This window comes from Palaemon carinicauda, chromosome 34, assembly GCF_036898095.1.
Source record: "Palaemon carinicauda isolate YSFRI2023 chromosome 34, ASM3689809v2, whole genome shotgun sequence".
Classification (NCBI taxonomy): Eukaryota; Metazoa; Arthropoda; class Malacostraca; order Decapoda; family Palaemonidae; genus Palaemon; species Palaemon carinicauda.
In genome coordinates this window covers 2,219,204-2,224,804 of record NC_090758.1, presented here as the reverse complement: position 1 = coordinate 2,224,804, position 5,601 = coordinate 2,219,204, and the positions used below count along the sequence as shown (strand labels likewise).

General features: G+C 32.3%; 1 non-coding gene across 1 annotated transcript; it reads left to right on the top strand.

Annotated features, from left to right (window-relative positions):
- The first annotated feature begins 338 nt into the window (after window positions 1–338).
- On the top strand, window positions 339–445 carry LOC137627143 (U6 spliceosomal RNA). The gene has a single exon (XR_011041141.1). It is a non-coding gene; the product is annotated as a U6 spliceosomal RNA (small nuclear RNA).
- Window positions 446–5,601: the final 5,156 nt, after the last annotated feature.

The following is a 5,601-nucleotide window of genomic DNA, read 5'->3' as shown; positions in this document are numbered from 1 at the left end:
GCCCCTAGCGGGGAGGAGGGTTGTTGGCTACAGAGTAAATTTCAAAATGATTCAGAAAAATTAACTTAACTTTGATTATTTGTAGAGTTGAACGAATTTCTTGATTGAGGACTTTCAGTATATCTTGAAAATTCTTCAATGAGTATGTATCTTTACTTTCTTGTAACATTAATATTGAAATATTGCCGAATAAGATTCACGGTAGAGAAGTAAAGACAAAATGGAATTCCAGGAAATTCCTGGAAAAAGGATTTAGCATTAGGACAATCCAAAACAAGAAAATATAGTACAGTAATAGTAGATTAGGGACTACTGGATTACACGTTCTTTATATTATTGTACTTGCTTCGGCAGTACATATACTAAAATTGGAACGATACAGAGAAGATTAGCATGGCCCCTATGTAAGGATGACACGCAAAATCGTGAAGCGTTCCACATTTTTTGCAAGGAAGAAGAGTGTCGTGTTTGTATTCAGACGACTTTTGGACCGCTCTCTGTTTTGAGTAGTTTTTCCAGTGTTATATAGGAAGGCTACGCCTCAAAATGTAGTGAGTAACCCATGAATAGAGGTTGAATATAGTGACTGTGTTTATTGGTGTTATTTCGGTGTATTGAACTATTTATAGCCCTATTATAAGTGAACACGGTCGAAAGTAACTCGTATTCCCGAATCCCGGTCGGGGTTGGGCGACACTACCGCCATCTATTGGGGGAAAATAAACGTCAGGAAAATGGGGACGTTTTCAGCACCGCTGAGGAGGATGGACTCCTTTGGATTACAGTTTACAGTTTATCCAACTATGGAAATAGTGAGTGATGCTCTTTTTAAGAGCTTGGGACTCGCCCTGGATGAAGTGATAGGTGTGCAGTCAGTGAGTAGAAATAGAGTAATAGTAAAAGTGGTACCTAGCGTATTTAAGAAACTGATGGAGAGATATGAAGACAAGGAATTCAGTTTAGACAAGAGTGGAACTGTTCAAGTTAAGAATCTAAGTTCATCCATAACATACGTATCAATAAGGAATGCACCATTCGAAATGCCAGATGATGTTTTAACTCTAGTTTTGTCGAGATATGGAAAAGTTGAGAATGTAAGAAAAAACAGGTTTTCATATGGCCCCTTTAAAGGATTATTAACAGGTGTTCGGACGGCTGCAATGCGGTTAAAGGAAAATATCCCTTCTTCTATAACAACCCATGGTTATGCTATGTCCTTTATTTATAATGGACAACTACGTACATGCTATAGATGCGGAGCAGAAGGACACATGATAAAGGATTGTGAGTATGAAATGAGTAGACCCATGTTAAGTGAAGAAGAATTCCCAGAAATCAACCAAAATAGGAGAAAGACCGGAAAGGGCTTATCAGGAAGAGAAGGAAAAAAGATCCAGGAACATGAAGATATTGTAGAAGTAGAAATTGGAGATGAAGGGGAACAAGTCGAAAATCCCCAATCCGCTCTTCCAGTTGTAGAAGAAAGGAAGGGAATACCAAACGAGAAGAACGAAAAGCCTGTTAATGACGACTGCGACGATGACACAGAAGAGTATTATCAGTGTGAAGGAACTATTAAATCACAGGAGATTGGAACTTGTGAAATGAAAACTACATTAGTGGAAGCAGTGGTTCACCATGCAATAGATGAAGACGTTAAAGAAAATGCAATAAATCTTGGAAATGATGTAGATAATATAAATGAGCGAGACAATGAGGAGGAATATACAAATGTTAATAAGTGTCAAAATACTACCGAGGAATGTGGGATTGTAAGCGAGGAAAGAGAAATCGCTGATTTGGAATTAGATGAAACTCCGGTTCTACCCAATGTTGATAAGGAAAGTGGGACTTGGCATACTAAACAGGGTGTTGGCAATGAATTACGAATAACTCTTAAAAAGGATAAGGCAATGGACACGAAAAATGTTGATGTTTCGGATGAAAGTGATTCCTCGGACAACATGTATAGAAATCGTTCTAAGAAACCAAAGCATTGTTAAATTTTTTGTTTCTATGTTCACCTTTTCCCCTTCAACACCTTGACATTCAATACATACATGTTAAATGTTGCCACAATAAATGTAAATGGATTGAATAATGTAAATAAGCAGATGAAGTTAATTAATTTCATGTTTTTGTATAAGCTTGATATCATTTTTATTCAAGAGCACAATATTAAAGATAGAAGTAAATTTGAATACCTAGAAAAGTATTGTCAGATTCTCATAAATTATTCTCAAAATCTTAAAGGAGGTTTAGCTATACTTATTAATAATACATCCAATGTGGAAATTTTAAATTCAGAAATTGATGTAAATGGTTTTGTTTTAAGTGCGGTATGTAGAGTTTCAAATGACCGAATTCAACTTTTGAATGTATATGCACCCTCAGGCAGTGATAAAAAAAGAGAAAGAGAAAAATTGTTTGGCAATGATATTTTATATTTCTTAAGAAACAATATTAGTAATATAATAATGGGCGGAGATTGGAATAGCATTACAAGCATGAGAGATTGCTCAAATCCTGATAATGATCTTCTGTCAAAATCGCTTCTGGACCTAAAAAGTAGTTTAAAATTGAAGGATGCTTGGTTTATCATAAATCACCAAACTGAATATACTTTTCTGAGAGAGAATTATGGTTCTAGACTGGATAGGTTTTATGTCAAAGACTTCCAAAATAATATCTCTAACATTCATACAGTTCCTTTGAGTTGGTCAGATCACTGTGCTGTAAAATTATCTTTAAGATTAGAAAATATTGTAAAAATAGGGAAGGGATACTGGAAATTGAACTGTAGTATACTTGAAAATGATATCACCGCAGATAATTTTACCATATGCTGGGAATTTATTCGAAGAAAGAAATGTAATTTTGACAATATAATTTTGTGGTGGGAATTTGCAAAAAATGAACTTAAGAAATTCTTCATGAAATGCTCAAAACAAGTAAATAAGCAAAAATACGGTCTGTTAAATCTGCTAAATTATCAGTTTGTGCAAGCAATGGGGAAATCTAGTTTAGAGCCTGGTAATCTTGATATTGCAAATCAGCTAAAATCAAGAATAAATGATATTCAAAATGAAATATGTGAAGGTATAAAGGTAAGGGCTAAAGTTGAAAACCATTTGAAAGAGGAGCAGGTATCAGCATATCTACTTGGAAGAGAGAAAGGGGCAAGAGGTTTTTTAAGTAAGATAAAGAGAGATGATGGGAGTGAAATAACAAGCCCAAAAGCCATCATGGATTATCTGAGAGAACATTTTGAGAATTTATTCAGGAAAGAAGAATGTGATATGGATAGGCAAAATGAATTCTTGAATATTATAGAGAAAGTTATAGGAGATGAACATAATACAATATTAACAAAAACAGTAAGTGAAACAGAAGTGTTAGACGCCATTCGGGGCATGAAAAATGGCAAAAGCCCTGGGATAGATGGATTGCCGGTTGAGTTTTATAAGAAATGTTGGAATATTGTTAAAGGGGATTTTATTGAAATGATAAAGTTTGTGTTCCGGAACAAGAATGTTTTAAAGATGAACAATGGGGTTATATCCATCATACCTAAAGAAGGGGATTTAGATATAATTAATAACTGGAGACCCTTGACAATGTTAAATGTTGATTTTAAGATAATAACAAGAATTATATCAAGACGGATTAAAAAGGTCTTACATTTGATAATATCACAGGAACAATTTTGTTGTGTTGAAAATAGATCAATCAACAATTTGAACTTTTTTATTAGAGATTTAATATTCTATTTAAATGAAAGTAACACAAATGCAGCCTTGATGAACTTGGATTGGTCAAAGGCATTTGATCATGTTGATCATAATTTTCTATTTAGAATACTGCAAAGCTTTGGGTTTGATAATGATGTTGTTAATTGGATTAAAATGTTATATGCAGGTGCTGAAAGTGTATTATGTATAAATGGTCATATCTCTGACCCTTTTCCTGTCAATAAATCTGTAAGGCAAGGTTGTCCATTATCTATGATGTTGTTTATCATTTATCAGGAAGTATTTTACAGAATGATTAAAAAGAGGTTGTTTAATTATGGTTTACAATTGCCAAATGATTTGCATGTATTATTGCTAGGTTATGCAGACGACTCTGTTATAATTATTACTTGTGATATGGCACTAAAGGAATGTTTCAATGTTATCAGAGAGTATGAGAACGCTTCAGGTGCAGTTCTCAATAGAGGTAAAACTTCCATTTTTGGTCTTTGTAACTGGAAAGAGAGGGTAGCATGGATAGATTATGGTTTAAAAGTATTGAAAAGTTGTTGTAAAATTTTAGGCATATATCATAGCAACGATTATCAGCAGAGTCTAGATTTGAACTGGAATATATTAGAAAGTAACATAAATAAAATCATTGGGATCTATCATAGACGAAAATTAACAATGTTTCAAAGAGCAATAATTGTAAATTGTAAAATTCTTGCAAAATTGTGGTATACGGTACATGTATACCCAGCTCCAGTAGATTATGTAAAACGAATTCAGAAAAGTATTTTCAAATATTTGTGGAGCAGCAACTGTGAACCTGTTGCAAGGAAAACTATGTTTTTGTCAAAATTAAGAGGTGGCTGTGGAATTATTGACATCCAGTGTAAAGCAAGGTCAATCATGTTTAGTACATTTCTAAAATGTTTAAAAGATCGTTGTTTTGGTTACCAAATAATTATTTATTATTGTAAAGTCAGAGCAACCTACCTTATAGAAAATGAATGCCAATATCAGGATTGCACTATTTTTACACAAAGTTTTTATGAAAGTATGATAAATATATTACGAAGTGTTATTAAGATGACCTCTTATCCCCAGATAAGAACGAAAGTGGTATATGATCATTTAATGAAAAACAGTGAATATGTTCCAAATATTGAAAAATTGTATCCACTATTCAACTGGAAACTAATTTGGGAACATGTAAATAATAAGTATATAGAAAATAAAAGTAGAGAAATTTTGTTTAAGTATGTTCATGAAATTTTAAGTACAAATGATAGGCTAGTTATGATGAAAATAAAAGATGTTAAGGAATGCGGTTGTGGATACATAGAAACTAACATGCATTTGGTATATTTCTGTCCTTTGGTTAAGAATTTGTTATCCTGGGTATTCGAATTGCTTAGAAAATGTTGTAAATTGAAAACTAATAACAGGTTAAGGATTATAAAACTAGATTTTGAAGCTAATTCAAACAGAGATGAAAATACAGCAATGGTAATAATAGCAGATTTTATTTCAAGTATCTGGATGGCAAGACAATTGGGAATAAGTGCTGAACAGCAAATTATTAAGTGTATAAAGAATAGACTGTTAAATACATTTAATGTAAATATTATTGGGTATAAGAATCGTGTTAAAAATATTTTCACAAATCAGTATGTTTCTAACTTGAAAACATATTTAGAAAGATAATAAAATAAAAATATAATTTTATCATATAATAGATGTAAAATATAATTTGTTAAGGAATATTTCTTTATAAAAGGAAAAAATGTATGTTAAGAAAATGTAATTGTATTTTCATAATAAAAGATAAAAAAAAAAACTTTGATTATTTGTACAGTTGAAC